This window comes from Arachis ipaensis, chromosome B10, assembly GCF_059453495.1.
Source record: "Arachis ipaensis isolate K30076 ecotype BB chromosome B10, ASM5945349v1, whole genome shotgun sequence".
Taxonomy (NCBI): Eukaryota; Viridiplantae; Streptophyta; class Magnoliopsida; order Fabales; family Fabaceae; genus Arachis; species Arachis ipaensis.
The window spans coordinates 109,168,085-109,192,217 of record NC_142435.1 but is presented as its reverse complement, the minus strand read 5'-3'; the positions used below and the strand labels follow the sequence as shown (position 1 = coordinate 109,192,217).

Sequence of the window (24,133 nt, the reverse complement as noted above, 5' to 3'; positions counted from 1 at the left end):
CCACTGTTTTATTTGTCACTTGAGGACAAACAATCATTCTAAGATTGATGTAGGAAAGGGAAGAATAGGAGGAAGGTGACAACAACAATGAAGATGAACTACAAGGTGGTAAAATTCCTTTTCCTCTTACTTATTTCCAATATATTTAAATTGCATGATTGTCTTCTATTTCCTTTGTATGCATGTGTGTTGTGAATAAGCATAGCTTGGTTGTTAAATTGTAACATGTGCTATGACATTATTACTACCATCTTGAGTTTTGTGAGTTCAAAAGCAATTTAGTTTCATGATCATAAACAAACAAGGTCATTAAAGAAGAACTTAGCATGGGCATATAAGTATTGGAAGGCTAGCATGATTATTGTTGCTCAATTGCATTTGAATTTGTTTAATTGAAGTTTTCATCTAGGACATTTTATGAAATTTTCGAAATCATGAAAACCTTGAAGAAGCAAATGCAAGTAAGGCATGAAAAAGAAAAGGGAAAGAATGAGAAAGCTGAAGACTCTGAGTACCAATGACAATTCAATTGTTAAGTACTTGTGGTGTTTTTGTATCAAGCAAAAAGCTTGAAAACAAAACACATAGAGTCAAGGCTAGGCTCAAGTGCAAAAGCACTCCCTCAAAGCTCAAGGCTCTGAGCATCAATTATTAGAGAGTAAAGAAAAGAAACAAATGAGCTTAAAGAGTCCTCTAATTAAATGCTTGTGGTGCTTATGTATCAAGTGGTAATACTTGAAAACAAAGCATTTAGAGTCGTAGCTTTCAACACATGGTGCAAAGCACCCAAGAAGCTAAGATAAGAAAAGAATTAAAAGCTTGCTTCAAGGAAGGAACATAAAGAAAAAGATTTCATAAAATGAGCTAGATAGAAGCATCAATCATTTGAATCTCTTTCGTGATTGTAGCATCCATAAGAAACTAGCCAACCATGAACATAAAAATTGCTACTCTTCTCATCTTGGTTTGTCAAACTTTATTGCATGATTCTTTGTTTGCTTGATGACAAGCAAAGCTTAAGTTTGGTGTTGTGATGACTTGCATCATCTACCATTTTTCTTATCTAAAAGGACCATAAAAAGAGCATTATCTCATTGATTCAATGCAATTTCATGAGCCAAATGATAAATATTATGGTACATTGCTTTGAAATGGGTTGTGTTGAATTTCAGGTGAAAAGAGCAACAAAAAGGGAAGATAACAACAAATAAAGTTGGGTGTGTGAAGCTGGGCATGCCACTTAAAGCTCTGGGCATGGCACGCCAAGCTTTTGAAGCCAATTCTCATCAATGGGCGTGCCACTTGGAGCTCTGGGCGTGGCACGCCAAGCCAACATTCCAGCAAAGAAGGTTGAAGAATTTTACATGGGCGTGGCACGCCAAGTTGTGAAGCCAAGTCTCAAAGAGGGTGTGCCACTTAGTACTCTGGGCTTGGCATGCCAAGTAGTGAAGCCACGTCTCAAAGAGGGCGTGCCACTTGGTGCTATGGGCGTGGCACGCCAAGTTGTGAAGCCAAGTCTCAAAGAGGGCATGCCACTTGGTGCTATGCGCGTGGCACGCCAAGTTGTGAAGTCAAGATCTCAAACAGGGCATGCCACTTGGTGTCTTGGGCATGGCACGCCAGGCTTAAGTTCTAGAGGAGTAATTTTGAGCCCCACTATGGGCGTGGCACGCCAATCATTGCGCATGGCATGCCGGGGCATATGCCATCCTGACCTCCTCTCATTCAAATGAAGATATCTTGAGTTAAACAACTCCAAATGAGATGATTCCAGTGTCATTAGAAAGTAGACATCCAGGGCTTTCCAACCATATATAACACTTTATGATGGACACTGGAATTTAGGATGATATTGACCTCGAAAGCACAAGGAGAAAAATACGTCACTGCAGAGTTACCAGCCTGACCTCTTCATCTTCAAAGGGACATAACTTGGTGGCATTGGAAAGCTGACCTCAAGAGCTTTCCAACGATATATAACACTCTGGGGTGGACATTAAAACTGGAGGTGAAAAAGGCCATTATTTCAGCGTTGTAAAACCTGGGCGTGCCACTTGATATTGAAGGCGTGGTACGCTAGCTCTTTTTTCATAATGGGCATGGCACGCCAGTTCTAATAGCCAGAGAGCAAGATTTTGTACATCATTGAAGGCGCGGCACGCCCAAGAGTGGACGTGGCACGCCGGGCTACTTGACAGACTGACCTATCCACCTTCAAATGGGCATAACGTGAGCTACAGAGGTCCAAATGAGTTGATTTCAGAAGTGTTGGAAAGCTAACATCCAGTGCTTTCCAACAATATATAATACTTCATAATGGACATTCAATTTGAGGCCCAAACAACTCCATCTATTCAGCATGAAAAGTGGGTCCTAATCCAAAGTGAAAAATCAAGTGGGAGTGGCACTTGAAACCACACGCCAACTTCTCCCTGCAGCCTCCAACCTTCAATCAAGCCCATTCCAACTCTCATTCAAGCTGCAATTATCAACCAATCAAGGACACAAGAAGCATCTATAATAGTTCATTTTCATTTCATTGTAATTTGCTTTTAATTTTATTTCAATTTAGGAAAGCCTATATAAAGTCCTTAGTTTCATAGAATTAACTATGCTGGATTGGGGGGAAGTCTTAGGATCCTCTCTGTTCACCATCAATTTCTTCTCTTTTCTTTCTTACTTTGTAAATAATTTAGTTATGAATTACTAACTCTTTCCATTATGAAAGAGAGCTCTATTATTTTTCAATGGATTGATTGTTTTTATTCTTCTTCTTCTATTCATCTCTCTTTGATTTACTAGAAAGGATTTCATTCTTCATTCTAGCATTCAATTATATTGGAAAAGAGATTGAATGTATTTGGGTTTCATGGGAGCCTTGGAAAAGGAAACATGAAATCATGCTAGAAATTCTTTCTCACACTTGAGTAGGATCTGGGTTTTGGTGTTTGGATATGGTGACATATAATCCTCCCTCTACTTGGACCTATGATGATGTGTGGTATAATGAGGGACCATTCTTCATCTCTTCTCATGAGCAATTAGACCAAAGAATTGGCTATTGATCAAGATTTGAGAGATTGAGTCACCAAGGGATTGAGGCTAAATCAATCATGATTGCCAAGAAGTCAATGAGTTGCATGATTGAATATGAGATGAAATCAATTAATCCAGAGAATCCAACATCTCTTGATCTCAATGTTTATTTTATCTTTCTTTCTTTTATTTACTTTATGGTTATTTACATTTTCTTCACTTTACATTTCCAGCACTTTACTTTCTTGTACTTTACTTTCCTTGCTATTTACTTTCTTGCACTTTATTGCTTTCCTTTACTTTCATGTCATTTACTTTTCTTGTTGCTTATCACTCAAAATTGAATAGTCTAACTAGAATAATTAATTAACTATTGTTTGCCTTAATCCGTTAATCTCTGTGGGATTCGACCCCACTCCTAGTGGGTTATTACTTGACGATATTTGGTGCGCTTGCCAAAGAACGGATTCATTATATGTGGGTAGTGAATTTCGGTCATCAATATGGACGGAGCAGCGCCGACGGACGGTTCACTATTGGAGGCTACGCCAGTGTTTGATCTTGACTCAAGAGCTCCATTGTGCTTGGTGGAGTAGACGGCGCAGAGATGAGTGAGGCGCGGGTTAGGGGGTGAGCAATTAGGATTTTTTCACTACTTCAGACTATTAATTTTTACATTCAGCTAACTTGGCTTCAATAGTCGAAGAAAGAGAAAAAGCTGGATTTTGTTTAAAGATGATTCTTTGCGGTGGCAAAGGCATTTGAGCCGAGGCATGCCCCTATCTATAAGGAACAAGTGACCGCGAAGGCAAATCCTCAATTACTTTTCATGATGAGTTTGGATAATGGGAAGATAGTGTAGATAAAGGAGAAGGCTCATCTTCTTGCTCCCTCCTGGGATTAGTGATAGAAGTTACATAAGAGGTTATTATATTAGCTCCATTCCTACGCGGCGATATTAGTTAGTTTGGAGAACCCCTGGGCGTTGGACCTTCTTTTTCTTTTGGAACAGCCCGAGCTAGATGACAAAGTTAGTGTCTTAGTTTTTTTTTCTTTTATATTTAATTATTGTTCTTTATAAATATAATTTTAAATTTTTAGTTAACATTAAAAATTTGATTATGAATAAAAATTATATATTAATTTTTAAAAAAATATAAAATAATATTTATAATTTTCAAAAATTAATGAATATGAACAATATGAAAAAAAATTTAATTTTTGAAACAAAATAAAATTATTATGAAAAAATTATATAAACAAATTTTTTTTAGCGTGTTTAATATTTTGAAAAAAAAAATTGTTATAAAATATATTTACATTTTGTGACAAACAAATAACTTATTACAAATAATGTTGAATTTGTGACAAATTAATTTTTTATTACAAAACAATTGGAGTTTTTGAAACAAAAAGATATTTTGTTACAAAATATTACGAATTTTTGCAACTTCTTTATTTTTGTTATAAAATATTATAATATTTCGTAACAAAACAAAGGTTCGTTACAAAAACTAACATAATTTGTAACAACAAAAGTTAAGTTGTTACAAAATATTAGCATGTTTTGTAACAACTTGTAATATTATTACAAAAAATTATTTTTTGTAACAATTTTAAATTTGATACAAAATTTTTGTTACAAATGTTTCATTTTCTTGTAGTGTTTCTAGTTTTAGGAGTTTAGTTTCATTATTCCTTATTAGTTTTTATTTTTATTTGCTACTATGAATTCTCATCCCTTTGGCTACGAGTTTGGTTCAAATTATGTTGTAGAGAATGGAAGCTACAATGCGAACATGCATCAAGGTTGGGACAATCAAAGATGGGAGGAGCCACAAGGATTTGATCAACTCTCTTGGCAACAACCCCCTCCAATGCACTATGACCAACAATCATTCTATGATGCATACCAAGACAATAGCTATGGTAGACCTATTCGTGACAATCAATAACCTCCACTAACTTACTATGAGCAAGAGTCATTCCAAGGTGCGTACTAAGACAAAGGATATGGAGGACCCCCTTATAGTTACCAACAAGCCCCACCATATACCTATGAACCACCTCCTCAACATAGCTTTGAACCACCATACTCACAAGCCACCTACTACCAAACATCCTCATAAGATCCTAACTTTATCCACCATACCAACCACCTTATGAGCCATATGAACCATATATAGAACCACTCCAATTTCAACACAATTACCCCCAAGAACCACCACCTCTATATACACCTTGCCTATACCCATCAACCCAAGAGCCATATGATCCTAATCATGTTATCCAAGCAGAACAAGAATCAAGGGATCGTCTCAAGGAGACACTGGATCAATTTCAAGCAACCCTTCATCAATTAGAGCGAGTGGGAAGCCGGAAAGCACACGAAGCTCTCATGACTAAAGAATCTCAACTTGAGAGCAAGGGATTGAAGTTTGTTGTGCAACAAGTGGAAAAGATGGAGAGTGTTGAACCGCCACAACCTTATTATGATGAACTACCCTTATATCATGAACCCTTCATCCCAAGCAATGAACCCTCGTATCCACCCCAATCTCCAATGGATGACACTCTAAGTGTTCTTCTTCAAGAGCAAAAAGAGATGCAATGGGGAGTACTAGAATTCATGGCTGCCTTGACCGAGGTAGTAAATCAATTAGCTTTCCAACATTTGGACACTCAAAACACTCCCATGGCTACATGTGGAGAATCTAATGAAGAACGTAGCATGAAGGAGACACTAGAAACTCCGGTGGACAATGAGGAATGTGAATTTATATTGGAACAAGTGGAGGAAGCCATAATAGTTGAAGAAGAAGAAGTGGTTAAAGACTTAGGAGATGCCGAACCTCCATGGGAATCAAGAATTGTAGAATATTCCTCCAACAAGATTGAAATTGATGTCAAGGAGGCTAGTGCACAACCTCCATGGTATATTCCCTATGAAGAATTGGATAGGATAGATCAAGAAGCAAGTTCCCTTGGTGATGATGCTCATGAATCAAGTCTTCCTAGTGATGGACCCACATCCCCAAATGAACTCCTTGGGTATGAATAACCTTCTCTGATTGAGTCTGAGAATGATGTGGAAGCGGAAGTCCTTTAGCAAGGTTGGACGGGAGTTGAACGTACTTTGTCAAGATCATTGGAAACTTCTCTACCGAGGTTGCCGTCTACTCCTTTATTTGAGTGGGTAAAATTTATCTCTGTTCGTCTTCCTATCCCACTTGAGTATGGTATTTTTGAAACGGACGGCCAACTCAGGAAGCTTTGTGGCATAAAGCGTAAAAGAAGAATGCTTAGTGGTTGGAGTTGCAAATCAGGGCTCATCAAGGTTGAGATTTCAAGAGCCAGATGCAAGGGTGAGACTAGTGAACATTTGGTTGGATCTAAGAGAAAAGTTTGGTACTTCATTGAGGATTCAAACTGCTTGCCACCCGGTTGGAAAAATGATGATCAACTTGAAGACGGGTGTAGAAACAGAATTTGGGATCCCGGCATACAAGAGGAACAATTTTGGGAGCACAAAGCTTGTGAAGAACTCCATCAAGGCTTGGTGAATTCATTCGAAAATGTCAAGGCTTATTGGAAGTCCAAGCGTTGGTGAAAGTTTCAAGATGAGTTCAAGCACAAGCCACCATGACAAGAGGCTCACCAAATATCCAACTTAAGGACTTTAACTAAAAGTGCTAGGTGGGAGACACCCCACCATGGTAAATTCATTCTAATTTCCCTTTTTGTTTATGTTAGTAATAAGTTATATTTTCATTTTTAGTTATGTTTATCTCTTTTAATTTATGGTTTAGTTGCTTATTAATTTCTCATTTATTATTAAAAAAAATTACACTCGACATGTAAGCGTCGATGACGTGCACGCGTCATGTGTCAGTGCGTAACATTAATAAAATAAACAGAGAGTTGTGCTGGAACGACGCGGGAGGGGTGCCTGGCGAACAAGCCAACCCACGCGTACGCGTGCCCCACGCATCCGCGTCCCCTGCGTTTTTGCCAATCCACACATAAGAGTCAGCGACGCGTATGCGTGGGCTTGCCAATCGGCGTAAAAGGATGCTTGAACAGAGAGTTGTGATGCCATGGCACTGGAGTCATGCGAGTAGTCACGCGTACGCGTGACCGACGCTCACGCGTCAGTGTGCATTTTTTGCCACCCATGCATACGCGTGGGCGACGCTTACGCGTCGCATGGCTAATTCAGTTTTCACGCTTACGCGTGATGCATGCGCACGCGTTGCACTCTGTTTTTCATTTCTTACTTCTTTTTTCTCTCCTTTCTCCTTCTTTCCTCCTCCTTTCTTACTTTCTTCTTCTTCTTCGTTTCTTTAACTTCTCATCCATATTCTCTTTCAATTTCTCTTACTCAATTTATTTGCATACTTTCATTCATCGCATTTTAATCTTGTGCATATTTTTATTTTCTTTTCTAAGTCTATTATTTTACCATTGGTGTTAAATGCTCTTATTCAACTGTTTCATCTTTTCTTGCATTATTTTTGGTGCTCGTGCCTTGTTTTAAATTGTTGGGTATTATTATTCATAGGTCAATGCTAAATTTTTATGACACATGTATTCCATTTGCATTGATATGCACATATACTGTCTTTCATGACCTAATTTCTCTCCCCCATTGTTGTAATTTTTGCACTATTGATATACCATTTGCTTCTATTGTTTTCTCACGTACATGTTCTAGCTACCATGTAATTAAGACCCTCATTATTTGGCATTAAACTACCCATATTTTATTTATTTTCTATCTTTGTTTTCGAGTTACTTTTCTTCCCTTTTCTCTTCTTTCAGGATGGCCATCAAGAAGGGAAACGGAAGACTTTTACATGGGGCAACAGACAAGTCCCTATGCACAGCCTTTGGAGAAAAGCATCAGTTGGAGCAACCTATCCACTTGCACATCTTAGCATGCACCGAGGACGGTGCAATCTTTAAGTGTGCGGAGGTCGATACCGACTTTCGTGGGTTAGTTATTTCCTTCTCAACACCAATGTTTAATTTTCTTTGTTAAATTAGTTGTTGCATTTGCATGTTTGATTGCATGTTTGTTTGATTTTTTGCATATTTTATCACTACTTGGTTGAAGTAATAATTCCTTTTCCAAGAAACTATTTTATAGCATTTCACTAATTTGAATTAAAATTTTTGTTAAACTTGCTTGAAGAAATTTATTTTGGAACATGGTTTTAGAGTTTGAACACACAAAATCTGTGAGATTTTTGAGCCTATTTGATTGGTTGCATTTTATCAACCAATACTTTGGTTTTGGTGTGTGTTGTTTTCTCGAAAATTATGATCTTTGTCTTGCTTAATTCTATATTTCCATTTTTTGATGTATGCATGCACTTATATGATTGAGGCCTTTGTTTCACTGAGCTTACGTACCCATATGGCCTTACCCTTTCATTATCCTTCGCAAACTAATGTTGAGCCTATTTTACCCCTTTGTTCTTTACTTTAGCTCATCACTAACTCTAAGCGGAAAATAATAATGTCCTTAATTTGAATCCTTGGTTATCTTAGACTAGTGAGAGTGCTCATGAATTAAGTGTGGGAAAAGTGGGTTTGAAAATGTTTGGTTTGGGAATTTAGTATGTTAGACTTTTTTGTGAAAATGTGAAAAAATGTTGAGCATATATTCTTGCACTCAATACCTTAATCATGTGCATTGAGAAAGACAAAAGAAAAGAAAAAAATAGAAAAAAAAAAGAGAAAAAGAAAAGAAAAAAAAAAGCAATTAATAAAAAGGGGACAAAATGCCCCAAAATAATTGGTGATAGCAATGCATATGTACTGTACTCAAAATTAGGATGCATGAATATGTGGAAAACATGATTAATGGATAGTTAGGTTTTGTATTGTGATTACATGGATTGTCCTAAGTTAGGTAGGAAGTTTGGGTTAATTAAGGATTCAGATTTTAGTCCACTTGACCAAATACAATCCTACCTTGACCTTAACCCCATTACAACCCTTAAAAGACCTCTTGATATGTGTATTTGTGCATCAAATTATTTGTTCATTGGTAGAAGAAGAGCAAGCCTTAGAAAGCAAGGTTAGTAGAGAAATGAGAGAATCAAACCTTAAACACTTGAGTGATTAGAGTGTATACACTTCCGGTGAGGGTTCGATGCTCTATTCTTTGTTCCCGGCTTTCACGAGCTTTCTTCTTGCAAGTTTACTTGTACTTTATTTTGTGATTTGAATTAGTGGAATCCAGTTTATGTTTGTCTTGGAGAATTTGTTTATTTTTAACCAAATAGGTAGAAGTATTTTTGCATGTAGTTGCATTCATATAGATAGATCGCATTTCATAAAGTCCACCATTTTTCTTCACTCTTTTGGTTCTCATAAGTTTAGCATGAGGACATGCTAATGTTTAAGTGTGGGAAAATTGATAAACCCCATTTTTAGGGTTTATCTTGTGCTTAATTGAGTGGATTTTATCCACTATTCTCACACTTATTCATAGAATTCGCATGTTTTACATTTTCCTTCCTAATTTTGTGCTTTGATTCAAAACATGCTTCTTTGGCCTTAAAATTGCTAATTATTAATCCTCTCTTATTACCATTCAATGCCGTGATATGTGTGTTAAGTGTTTTCAGGGTTTATAGGGCAGGAATGGCTTAGAGGATGGAAAGGAAGCATGTAAAAGTGGAAGGAATACAACAAATTGAAGGAATTGCTAAGCTGTCAATCCTGACCTCTTCGTACTAAATCGATAATAACTTGAGCTATAGAGATCCAAATGAAGCGGTTCTAGTTGCATTGGAAAGCTAACATTCGGGGCTTCAAAATGATATGCAATTTTCCATTTTTGCCATGCAGTTAGGTGATGCACACGCATGGATCACGTGTACATGTGACCTTGCGAAAGTTCAGCGTACGCGTGACAAAGCCTCGTGCTGCACGTATCAGAAAACGCTGGGGGCGATTTCTGGGCTGTTTTTGGCCCATTTCCAAGCCCAAAAACACAGATTATAGGCTGTAGAGTGGGGGAATCATACATACAACATTTATTCACATAATTTTAGGTTTTAGATGTAGTTTTCTAGAGAGAGAGGCTCTTTCCTCTCTCTAGGTTTTAGGGTTCTTAGTTTTATTCCTTTTCAGTTTCTGAATTCTATCTTATTTCAATTTAGTTTCTCTTCTACTTTTAATTGTTCTAGAATTCTAGTTCATTTATTTCCCTTGTTGATTACTTTATGTTGCCAATTTAGTTTATAAATTCTCATGTTAGATTCAATTTCCCTTTTAATGCAATTTGAGGTATTTCATATTTATTATTCCTTTGTTCGTTTGTTATTATTGATGTTTGTAATTGGTTATTTAGATTTAATATTCCTTGTTAGTTTTATATGTTTTTATGTTGTGCCTTCCAAGTGTTTGATAAAATGCTTGGGAGGGTTTTAAGTTAGATTTTTATATTCTTAGCTTGAATTGATTAATTGGAGACTCTGGAATCATCATAAGTCTCTTGTTGGTTGGTGATTGAAACTTGCTAGTTGGCTTGAGTTTCACTAACTCTAGTCTTTGATTAGGACTTGTGAATTCAAGTTGATTTTCTCACTTGACTTACCTTTAAATTGTTAGAGGTTAACTAAGTGAATGCAATTTACGATTACCATCACAATTAACATTGATAATAAGGATAGGACTTCCAATTATCAATCCTTGCTAGGACTTTTCTTAATTATTAGTTATTTCCTTGTCATTTACATTCCTTGTTCAACATTTAAAAACCCAAAAAGATACTTTTCCATAACTAATAATAGATACACCTCCCTGTAATTCCTTGAGAGACGACCCGAGGTTTAAATACTTCGGTTGATTTTTATTGGGTTTGCTTAAGTGACAAACAAATTAAATTTGATTGAGGTTTAATTGTCGGTTTAGATCTATACTTGCAACGTGACTACTTTTGTGAAATTCTTTACCGACGATTTTTCCCCCGTCATGAAACTATGGGAAGCCGGCATTATATACCCTATTTCAGACAGCCCTTGGGTGAGTCCTGTGCAGGTAGTTCCTAAGAAATGAGGTATGAGAGTGATCAAGAATGAAAAGAATGAGCTAATTCCTACAAGGACCATCACAGGATAGCGAATGTGCATAGATTACAGGAGGCTCAACACTGCTACAAGGAAGAATCACTTTCCCCTACCTTTCATTGATTAGATGCTTGAGAGGTTAGCTGGTCATGCTTTTTATTATTTTCTAGATGGATATTCTGGATATAACCAAATTGCAGTAGATCCTCAAGATCAAGAAAAGACGACATTCACATGTCCTTTTGGAGTATTTGCTTACCGAAGAATGCCGTTTGGACTTTGTAATACTCCAGCAACTTTTCAGAAGTGTATGCTTTCAATTTTTTCTGATATGGTTGAAAAGTTTATTGAGGTATTTATGGATTATTTTTCTATTTTTGGTAATTCTTTTGAATCCTGCCTTAAGCATTTATCTTTGGTCTTGAAACGGTGCCAAGAATCAAACCTTGTTTTAAATTGGGAGAAATGTCATTTTATGGTTATCGAAGGTATTGTTCTTGGACACCGGATTTCAAGCAAGGGAATTGAGGTTGATAGAGCCAAGGTGGGGGTAATTGAAAAATTATCACCACCAACTAATGTTAAGGAAGTCAGGAGTTTCTTTTTCATCATTAAAAATTCAAAAATAAAAAAAATATATTTTTCCCTTTTTCTTCTCATCAAATTCGAAAATTTGAGTTGACTTTTTCAAAAAAATTTTAAAATCTAGTTGTTTTTGAGTCAAATCAAATTTTCAATTTAAAAATTTTATCTTTTTCAAATCTTTTTCAAAAATTAAATCTTTTTCATTTTTCTCTCATAATTTTCGAAAATTCCAAATTGATTTTCAAAAATCTTTTTTCTTATTTTGTTTCATAATTTCAAATCTTTACTAACAATTAATGTGATTGATTCAAAAAATTTTTAAGTTGTTACTTGCCTATTAAGAAAGGTTCAATCTTTAAAATTTAAAATCATATCTTTTAGTTTCTTGTTAGTCAAGTAATCAACTTTGATTTCAAAAATCAAATCTTTTTAAATTTCTTTTTCAAATCTTTTTCAAAATGAACTTCAATCACATCTTTTTCAAAATCAATTTCAAAATCTTTTCTAACTTCTTATCTTTTCAAATTTGATTTTCAAATCTTTTTCAATCAATCTTATCTTTTTGTTTCAATCATATCTTTTTCAAATTCAATCATATCTTTTTCAAAAACAAATTTCAAATCTCTTTTAATCAATCATATCTTTTTGTTTCAATCATATCTTTTTTAAAACTGCCCAACTAACTCTCTACCTTCAATTTTCGAAAATTCCTTCCCTCTTTTTCAAAATTTCATTTTAATTAACTAATTGTTTTAATTTTAATGTAATTTCAATTTTAATTTTCGAAATTTAAATTTAATTTTAAAATATTTTTATTTTATTTTGTTTAATTTTCGAATTTCTTTCTTATCTCTCATCTCCTTCTATTTATTTATTCATCTACTAACACTTCTCTTCCATCCAAAATTCGAACCCCATCTCCCTTTCTGAGTTTGAATTTTTCTTCTTCTCCTTCTCATATTCTTCTTTTCTTCTACTCACACAAGGGGACCTCTATACTGTGGTAAAAAGGATCCCTATTATTATTTTCTGTTCTCTTCTTTTTTTTTCATAAGAGCAAGAACAAGGATAAGAACATTCTTGTTGAAGCTGATCCTGAACCTAAAAGGACTCTGAAGAGGAAGCTAAGGGAAGCTAAAGCACAACCCTCTGGAGAAAATCTGACAGAAATTTTCGAAAAAGAAGAAGAGATGGCAGCCGAAAATAATAACAATGCAAGGAGGATGCTTGGTGACTTCACTGCACCTAATTCCAATTTACATGGAAGAAGCATCTCAATCCCTGCCATTGGAGCAAACAATTTTGAGCTTAAACCTCAATTAGTTTCTCTAATGCAACAGAACTGCAAGTTTCATGGACTTCCATCTGAAGATCCTTTTCAGTTCTTGACTGAATTCTTGCAGATTTGTGATACTGTTAAGACCAATGAGGTAGATCCCGAGGTCTACAGGCTTATGCTTTTCCCGTTTGTTGTAAGAGACAGAGCTAGAATATGGTTGGACTCTCAACCTAAGGATAGCCTGAACTCTTGGGATAAGCTGGTCAAGGCTTTCTTAGCCAAGTTCTTTCCTCCTCAAAAGCTTAGTAAGCTTAGAGTGGATGTCCAAACCTTCAGATAGAAGGAAGGTGAATCCCTCTATGAAGCTTGGGAGAGATATAAGCAAATGACCAAAAAGTGTCCTTCTGACATGCTTTCAGAATGGACCATCCTGGATATATTCTATGATGGTCTGTCTGAATTAGCTAAGATGTCGTTGGATACTTCTACAGGAGGATCCATTCACCTAAAGAAAATGCCTGCAAAAGCTCAAGAACTCATTGACATGATTGCTAATAACCAGTTCATGTACACTTCTGAGAGGAATCCTGTAAGTAATGGGACACCTCAGAAGAAGGGAGTTCTTGAAATTGATACTCTGAATGCCATATTGGCTCAGAACAAAATATTGACTCAGCAAGTCAATATGATTTCTCAAAGTCTGAATGGAATGCAAGTTGCATCCAACAGTACTCAAGAGGCATCTTCTAAGGAAGAAGCTTATGATCCTGAGAACCCTGCAATAGCAGAGGTAAATTACATGGGTGAACCCTATGGAAACACCTATAATCCATCATGGAGAAATCACCCAAATATCTCATGGAAGGATCAACAAAAGCCTCAACAAGGCTTTAATAATGGTGGAAGAAACAGGTTTAGCAGTAGCAAGCCTTTTCCATCATCCACTCAGCAACAGACAGAGAACTCTGAGCAGAATCCATCTAACTTAGCAATTATAGTCTCTGATCTATCTAAGGCCACTTTAAGTTTCATGAATGAAACGAGGTCCTCCATTAGAAATTTGGAGGCACAAGTGGGCTAGCTGAGTAAAAGGGTCACTGAAACTCCTTCTAGTACTCTCCCAAGCAATACAGAAGAAAACCCAAAAGGAGAGTGTAAGGCCATTGAATTGATTACCATGGCCGAACCTGTAATGGAGGGAGAGGACGTGAATCCCAGTGAGGAAGACCTCCTGGGACGTCCAGTGATCAACAAGGAGTTTCCCTCTGAGGAACCAAAGGAATCTGAGGCTCATATGGAGACCATGGAGATTCCATTAAACCTCCTTATGCCATTCATGAGCTCTGATGAATATTCTTCTTCTGAAGAGAATGAGGATGTTACTGAAGAGCAAGTTGCCAAGTACCTTGGTGCAATCATGAAGCTGAATGCCAAATTATTTGGTAATGAGACTTGGGAAGATGAACCTCCCTTGCTCATCAATGAACTAAGTGATCTGGATCAACTGAGATTGCCTCAAAAGAAACAGGATCCTGGAAAGTTCTTAATACCTTGTACCATAGACACCATGACCTTTGAGAAGGCTCTATGTGACCTTGGATCAGGGATAAACCTCATGCCACTCTCTGTAATGGAGAAACTGGGAATCTTTGAGGTGTAAGCTGCCAGAATCTCATTAGAGATGACAGACAACTCAAGAAAATAGGCTTATGGACTAGTAGAGGACGTGTTAGTAAAGGTTGAAAGCCTTTACATCCTGCTGATTTCATAATCCTAGACACTGGGAAGGATGAGGATGAATCCATCATCCTTGGAAGACCCTTCCTAGCCACAGCAAGAGCTGTGATTGATGTGGACAGAAGAGAGTTGGTCCTTCAACTGAATGAGGACTACCTTATGTTTAAAACTCAAGAATCTCCTTCTGTAGCCATGGAGAGGAAGCATGAAAAGCTTCTCTCACTGCAGAGTCAACCAAAGCCCCCACAGTCAAACTCTAAGTTTGGTGTTGGGAAGCCACAACCAAACTCTAAGTTTGGTGTTGAACCCCCACAACCAAACTCTAAGTTTGGTTTTGGGAGGTCCCAACCTTGCTCTGATTTTCTGTGAGGCTCCATGAGAGCTCACTGTCAAGCTATTGACATTAAAGAAGCGCTTATTGGGAGGCAACCCAATGTTATTTAATCATTTTTTATTTTCTCTTTGTTATTTCATGTTTTATTAGGTTGATGATCATGTGGAGTCACAAAAACTACTAAAAAATCGAAAACAGAATGAAAAACAGCATTAAAAATAGAACTTCCTGGAGGAAGGGCTTACTGGCGTTTAAACGCCAGTAAGGAGCATCTAGCTGGCGTTTAATGCCAGAACAGAGCATGAAACTGGCGTTAAATGCCAGAAACAAGCAGCAGTCTGGCGTTTAAATGCCAGGATTGCACCCAGAGGAAAGCTGGCATTAAACGCCAGAAACAAGCATCAGACTGGCGTTTAACGCCAGAAACATGCACCATACTGGAGTTCAACGCCAGAAACATGCTATAGACTGGCATTGAACGCCCAAAACAAGCATGGAAGTGGCGTTTAACGCCAGAAACATGCTGCAGTCTGGCGTTAAACGCCAGGATTGCATATATAGGGCATTTTACACGCTTAAAAGATGAAGGGATGAGAAATCCTCAAACACCTCAGGATCTGTGGACCCCACAGGATCCCCACCTACTCCTTTTCTCCCTTCACACCTTTCCATAACTCTCTCCCCCATCACCTCTTCACCAATCACATCCATCCTCTCTTCCCAAAAAAAAAAAAAAAAAACCCACCTACCCTTAAATTCAAAATAATTTCCCTCCCAAACCCAACCCTAAATAGCCGAACCATAAACCCCTCCCCACTCCTATATAAACCCCTCATTCCCTCTTCATTTTCACACAACACAACCCTCTCTTCACCCCTTGGCCGAAAACACTTCTCCCTCCATCTCCTCCATTTCTCTTCTTCTTCTACTTCTTTCTTTTTTCTTTTGCTCGGGGACGAGCAACCATTTTAAGTTTGGTGTGGTAAAAGAATAGCTTTTTATTTTTCCATAACCATTCATGGCACCTAAGGCCAGAGAAACCTCTAGAAAGAGGAAAGGGAAGGCAATTGCTTCCACCTCTGAGTCATGGGAGATGGAGAGATTCATCTCTAAGGTCCATCAAGACCACTTCTATGAAGTTGTGGCCAAGAAGAAAGTGATTCCTGAGGTTCCTTTCAAACTCAAAAGGAATGAGTATCCAAAAATCCGACTTGAGATTCAAAGAAGAGGTTGGGAAGTTCTCACCAACCCCATTCAACAAGTCAGGATCTTAATGGTTCAAGAGTTCTATGCAAATGCATGGATCACTAGGAACCATGATCAAAGTGTGAACCCGAATCCAAAGAATTGGCTCACCATGGTTCGGGGGAATTACTTAGATTTCAGTCCGGAAAATATAAGGTTGGCGTTCAACTTGCCAGTGATGGAAGAAAACGCACGCCCCTACACTAGAAGAGTCAACTTTGATCAAAGATTGGACCAAGTCCTCATGGACATATGTGTGGAAGGAGCTCAATGGAAAATTGACTCAAAAGGCAAGCCGGTTCAACTAAGAAGGCTTGACCTCAAACCAGTAGCTAGAGGATGGTTGGAGTTCATTCAATGCTCAATCATTCCTACTAGCAACCGGTCTGAAGTTACTGTAGACCGGGCCATCATGATCCATAGCATCATGATTAGGGAGGAAGTGGAAGCTCATGAGATTATACCTCAAGAACTCTACAAAGTGGCTGACAAGTCCTCCAATTTGGCAAGGTTAGCCTTTCCTCACCTTATTTGCCACCTCTACAATTCGGCTGGAATTAACATAGAGGGAGACATCCTCATTGAAGAGAATAAGCCCATCACTAAGAAAATGATGGAGCAAACAAGAGAGCATGGACCTCAACATGAGCATGAGGAAATTCCTCATCATGAAATCCCTGAGATGCCTCAAGGGATGCACTTTCCTCCACAGAATTATTGGGAGCAAATCAACACTTCCCTAGGAGAATTAAGTTCCAACATGGGACAACTAAGGGTGGAGCATCAAGAGCACTCCATCATCCTCCATGAAATTAGAGAAGATCAAAGAGCTATGAGGGAGGAGCAAGAAAGACAAGGAAGAGACATAGAGGAGCTCAAGAGCACCATTGGTTCTTCAAGAAGAGGAAGACGCCACCCTCACTAAGGCGGACTGTAACGACCCAATTTTTAATATGTCTAGATCATACTGGAAACTGAGCGCTACCAATTTGTCTTCCTAATTAGTATCTATTATTTATCATATGAGCCTGATTCGTTGTTAAAAGCGTAGTTAATTTGTGAGGTGTATTTTTTTTAAAACGTTTGGATTAATAGACGGAATCACTCATAATCAATTCACAAGTGATAACAGATAAAATAATTATAAACAATCACACATAAATACATCACAAGTAGCTAGCAACATTTAGTGATCCAGCCTTTGTTAGAGTATAGACCTTTAGTTAGAACACCCCTAGATATAGATAGATAATAACTATATACATATACATACATACAACATCCCAGGTCCTGACCTGTTCAAGAGGTCCCTAGGCTGGCACCTAGGCTAGCCTAGACTCTATACTCACCTAGTCCCTCTAAACTACTAAACTGAGGGAAAGTACGTTCTAAGTCTTCAAAACTCGAGTCAAGTCGAATTTCATCAAAAGGTGGAAGGTCGTCTACTACTCCTCTGTACGATCATACATTTCCATATGACGTCCTACTGGTACTCCATCAAGTAGCGACACAATAGGAGTCTCGTACACAGGATTTCAGTATGATTTAGTTAGTTTTTAGTATATTTTTATTAGTTTTTAATTAAAATTCACATTTCTGGACTTTACTATGAGTTTGTGTGTTTTTCTGTGATTTCAGGTATTTTTTGGATGAAATTGAGGGACTTGAGCAAAAATCAGATTCAGAGGTTGAAGAAGGACTGCAGATGTTGTTGGATTCTGACCTCCCTGCACTTAAAGTGGATTTTCTGGAGCTACAGAACTTCAAATGGCGCACTCTTAATTGCGTTGGAAAGTAGACATACAGGGGTTTCCAGCAATATATAATAGTCCATACTTTGTCCGAGTTTAGACGATGCAAACTGGCGTTCAACGCCAGTTCCATGCTGCATTCTGGAGTTAAACGCCAGAAACAGGTTGCAAAGTGCAGTTAAACGCCAGAAACAGGTTACAAACTGGCGTTCAACTCCAAGAGAAGCCTCTACACGTGTAAAGCTCAATGTTCAGCCCAAGCACACACCAAGTGGGCCCCGGAAGTGGATTTCTGCATCATTTACTTATTTTTGTAAACCCTAGTAACTAGTTTAGTATAAATAGAACTTTTTACTATTGTATTTAGATCTTTGGATTATCTTTTGATCTATAGATCACGTTTTGGGGGCTGGCCATTCGGCCATGCCTGAACCTTCATCACTTATGTACTTTCAACAGTAGAGTTTCTACACACCATTGATTAAGGTGTGGAGCTCTTCTGTTCCTCATGAATTAATATAAAGTACTACTGTTTTTCTATTCAATTCAAGCTTATTCCTATTCTAAGATATCCATTCGCACCCAAGAACATGATGGATGTGATGATTATGTGACGCTCATCATTATTCTCACTTATGAACGCGTGCCTGACAAACACTTCCGTTCTACATGCAAACAAGCTAGAATGAATATCTCTTAGATATCTAATATAGAGGACCGAGTCCGAGTTATTAGTGTCTTCGTGGTATAAGTTAGAACCCATGGATGGCCATTCTTGAGATCCGGAAAGTCTAAATCTTGTCTGTGGTATTCCGAGTAGGATCTGGGAAGGGATGGCTGTGACAAGCTTCAAACTCGCAAGTGCTGGGCGTAGTGACAGCGCAAAAGGATAGTAAATCCTATTCCAGTATGATCGAGAACCGACAGATGATTAGCCATGCAGTGACAGCGCATTGGACCATTTTCACAGAGAGGATGGGATGTAGCCATTGACAACGGTGATGCCCTACATAAAGCTTGCCATGGAAAGGAGTAGGAAGGATTGGATGAAGACAGCAGGAAAGTAGAGGTTCAGAGGGACGAAAGCATCTCTATACACTTATCTGAAATTCTCACCAATGAATTACATAAGTATCTCTATCCTATTTTAATTATCTTTTAGTACACTATAATCTCTTAATACATTTGAACCCGCCTGACTGAGATTTACAAGGTAACCATAGCTTGCTTCAAGCCGACAATCTCCGTGGGATCGACCCTTACTCACGTAAGGTTTATTACTTGGACGACCCAGTGCACTTGCTGGTTAGTTGTACGAAGTTGTGAAACAGAATTAAGAACATGAACGTGCGTATTGAGTTTTTAGCGCCGTTACCAAGGAAGGAATGATCACGATTTCGCACACCATTCCTCATGGAGAAAATAAACCCTAATAGAGAAAAGTATAAAAGTGCGGAATGAAAATTCGGAGATTTCCTAGGTCAAGATCTCTTCTCCTTTTATATCTAATCCTAATTAATGTAAAATATATTTTCTAAAACTAAATAATATCATTTCCTATTTGTAAATAAAATAAAGGATTTAATGAAAATAAAAAAAGATCTTCATACAGCTTCCTTTGGCGCCTAACTTGGGCTGCTTGTGCTTCAATTGGCGCCTAACTTGGGATTCCAAGCTAGGCACCACACTTCCCGTATGCAATTGGCAAGCTAGTCTTCATCCGGCGCCTAACTTGAAAAATCCCAAGTTAGGCGCCAATGTGGCCGGACAGTTTGGGAGTGAAATATATACTATACATATCGTTGAAAAGTTCTGGAAGTTAGATTTCCAATTCCACTGAAATCGCGTCAATTGGACCTCTGTAGCTTAAGTTATTCTTGTTGGAGTGCAAAGAGGTCAGGATTGATAGCACCATTCACTTTCTCCTTTTTCTGTTACAAAAGCTTGTCAAATCCATCCGAATGCTACTTGAAATAAACAAAATTGTACACAAATCAAAGTAGCATTCATAGTGGCTAAAGAGCATTTAAATCTTGATTAAACTTGACAAGTCAAATTCAAATTCACTAGGAAAAGATATAAAAGATGTTCATGCATCACAACACCAAACTTAAACTTTGCTTGTCCTCAAGCAAACAAGGAATCATGCAATATAAATTCACAATCCAAGGTGAGAAGAATAGCAATTTTAATGGTCATGGTTGGCTAGTTTACTATGCATGCAATACTCACAAAAGAATTTCAAATGATTGATGATTTTATCATTGATCACTTTCTGAAATCTTTTCTTATATTCCTTCCTTGAAACAAGCTTTTCATTTGTTTCTTTTCTTAGCTTCTTGGATGCTTTGCACCATTTGTTTTTATAGCTTCGACACTAAATGTTTTGTTTCAAGTATTACCACCTTATACATAAGCACCACAAGCATATAACTAGAGAAGTTTTTTCAGCTTTGCTTTTGTTTCTTTTCTTTACTCTCTAATCATTGATGCTCAGAGTCTTAATCTTTGAGGGAGTGCTTTGTACTTGAGCCTAGCCTTGACTCTAAGTGTTTTATTTTCAAGCTTTTTACTTGATACATAAACACCACAAGTACTTGACTAATGAGTTGTCATTGGTACTCAGAGCCTTCAGCTTTCTCATTTTCCTCTTTCTCTTCTTTTTTTTTCTTTACTTGATCATTAATTGACAAGCTTCTTCAAGGTTTTTGAAATTTCAAAGATTTTATAAAGTGTTCTAGATAAAAATTTCAATCAAACAAAATTCAAATGTGTTTGAGCAAAAATAGTCATGCTAGCCTTCCAATACTTATATGCACATATTAGCTTCTTCTTTAATTACCCTATTTGTTGATGATCATGATGCTTAATTACTTTGACTCACAAATTTCAAGATGATAATCATGATGTAAAGGCAATATGTTACAATTCAAAATTATATTATGCTTATCAAAAAGGAAGAACTCACATGCATATAATTAAAAAGGAAAGAAACAACCTTGGCTCTCTCTTCCTTTCTCTTCATCATCTTCTTCTTTATCCTCCTTTTTAAGCTATGTAGAGCATAGCTTCCAACACCAAACTTAGAATGGTTGCTTGTCCTCAAACAACAAAGAAAGAGAAATACTGGTGATGGAAATAAGAGTAAATAGGACTAGCAAGTGAAAGGAAATCAAGCAATGCAGAGGCCTTATTCAAAACAAATTAATCAAATTAAAACAAAACTCAAGAAAAACTAAAATAGTATAAAATAGCTAGATTGCTAATGTGTTGCATGGTGATTGTGGCAGCACCAAACTTGGTGTGAGGACACTAAACTTAGTGTGATACAATCTATATGAAACTAGACCAAGTACCCAGTGGGATGCAAATTTGGTATAGCACATCAAACTTAATCCATAAACACATACACAATCTTAAGCAAAACAAAAAAAAAAAGAGAATGAAAAGAAAATATCAAACGTTGGGTTGCGTCCCAACAAGCACTTCTTTAATGTCACTAGCTTGACGGTTGTTCTTGAATTTTCTTCCTCTTCTTCCAGTTGGTTAAAAGAAATGACTCCAAGGGAGAAGAGGAGAAAATTAGTTCCCCCTGATATAAATTCCTTCTAACAAGCTTTCTTTTATTGTTATTAGCTTGATTCACCTTGCTTGTTGGGGTAGAGGTTGGATTGCTTTTTGCTGACCTTCTCTTTTTTCATGGATATTTTCTTTTGTTTCTTGGTCACAATCCCCTTTTCAGTGCTTTCCTTGGTTGCCTTCACTTCTTTAATTTCAAAATTTGGGTGTTGTGTGAATGTTGGAGTGTACCCTTCATAAAAAACTTCTTGAATTAGTGGTTCAATAAACCCACCCTCTATGCCACTCTTTGCCTCATTGGAGTGTAGATTCCCATAATTATTTTTATCCCTTACAACCTTCTTTGTTTGTGCATCTTCCTCCTTTTCCATGTGTGAAGGTGGAGAGTTCTCTAATTTACTGGAGTATAAACTCCTTTGATTGATTTCCTCACTTTCTTCCATAGGAGCTTGCATTGCATCCCTTGGGAAGGAATTTGCTTGTTCCTCTTCCTGGGGCTTGATAATCAACTCCACACATTTTTCTATATTTTTTACACTCATCCTCATGTCATGTATGCATTCTTTCATGAGAAGCTCAAGAGCTGATGGTCCTTGGTATGAATAAAGAGATGGTAGCTCTTGATATGAGTAAAAAGAAGATGATTCTTCGTATGAATAAGGAGATGGTGGTTCTTGATAGATGGATCATGGAGTACTGAAGTTTCTTTGGTCTTGACTTTTCCAACCCAAATTCGGGTAATTCCTCCATCCACAATAATATGAATCACACCTTGGATATGAGTAGTAACCCATATGATCTCTCTCCATTATTTTTCTTAACACAAAACACCAAATAGAATTAAACGCACCATGTGGTAAACAGAAAAGTTAAGAATTAATAACAAAAAGAAATATTAAATGTTTTTTTATTTTCTTTTTTATTATTATTAATATTAATTTTTTATTATTTTTTTATAAAAATAAATTTCAAAAAATAAAAAAATATAATGTAAAAATCAAATAAGAAAATTAAATAAAGAAAAATTCTAATCTAGGTAATCAATCAACTGGTAGTTGTTAATCACAATTAATCCCCAGCAATGGCGCCAAAAACTTGGTCCAGAATTTATAAGCCACAAACTAACCAGCAAGTGCACTGGGTCGTACCAAGTAGTACCTCAGGTGAGTGAGGGTCGATCCCTTAAGGATTAATGGATCAAGCAACAGTAGTCAATTGATTATTCTAGTCAAACAATCAAAATTTAGGATTTTAATAGCAAATAACATAAAAACAGAGAATTAAATAAAAACAAACTAAAATTGGTTAAGAAAATAATATGATAAAGATATTTAAGGTGTCAAAGACATTTCAATTTCCAGATTAATATTCAATGTTAACTACCTTGATCATGCAAAGATTATGTTCACGACAAATTATATGTGACTAAACCCTAATTCCTTAGACCTTTTTAGTCTCCTCTAACCTTCATCAACCGCCGATTCCTTGGTCACTTGATTCCAATTAGAGGGTTAAGTTCAAAACTAGTTTATGAGCCACACAAACCCTAGTTACCAAAAAATAAGACGATTATATGTCACGTATCATGTTAAATCCAGATAAATAGAGAGTTGTGACAAATTGATTTCAAGATGTAATTCTAATGATATAACTTTTCCAAGATTCAAATAGAATTCAATTTGAATTAGAGTTATTTTCCAATAATCACTAATTTTTAGGATGAAGAAGTAAATCAGTTCTTAAACATTAATCAAAACATTAATCAAGAGTACAAGAAAAAATAATTATTAATCCATCGAAGTAAATAGAGCTCCTAACCTTAACAATGGAGACTTAGTTCCATATAGAGAATATAAACCCTAATAGAGAAAAGTATAAAAGTACGGAATGAAAATTCGGAGATTCCCTAGGTCAAGATCTCTTCTCCTTTTATATCTAATCCTAATTAATGTAAAATATATTTTTTAAAACTAAATAATATCTTTTCCTATTTGTAAATAAAATAAAGGATTTAATGAAAATAAAAAAGATCTTCGTGCAGCTTCCTTTGGCGCCTAACTTGGGCTGCTTGTGCTTCAATTGGCGCCTAACTTGGTATTCCAAGTTAGGCACCACACTTCCCGTATGCAATTGGCAAGCTAGTCTTCATCCGGCGCCTAACTTGAAAAATCCCAAGTTAGGTGCCAATGTGGCCGTACAGTTTGGGAGTGAAATATATACTATACATATCATTGAAAAGTTCTGGAAGTTAGCTTTCCAATGCCACTGAAATCGCGTCAATTGGACCTTGGTAGCTCAAGTTATTTCTGTTCGAGTGTAAGGAGGTCAGGGTTGACAACACCATTCACTTTCTCCCTTTTCTGTTACAAAAGCTTGTCAAATCCATCCAAGTGCTTCCTGAAATAAACAAAATTTCACACAACTCAAAGTAGCATTTATAGTGGCTAAAGAGCATTTAAATCTTGATTAAACTTGACAATTCAAATGCAAATTCACTAGAAAA

The 24,133-nt window shown here is 36.9% G+C and overlaps 1 non-coding gene across 1 annotated transcript; it reads right to left on the bottom strand.

The window, feature by feature from the left end:
- Positions 1-13,291: 13,291 nt before the first annotated feature.
- LOC148581269 (small nucleolar RNA R71) lies at positions 13,292-13,399 on the bottom strand. Its single transcript, XR_015898270.1, has one exon. It is a non-coding gene; the product is annotated as a small nucleolar RNA R71 (small nucleolar RNA).
- Positions 13,400-24,133: the final 10,734 nt, after the last annotated feature.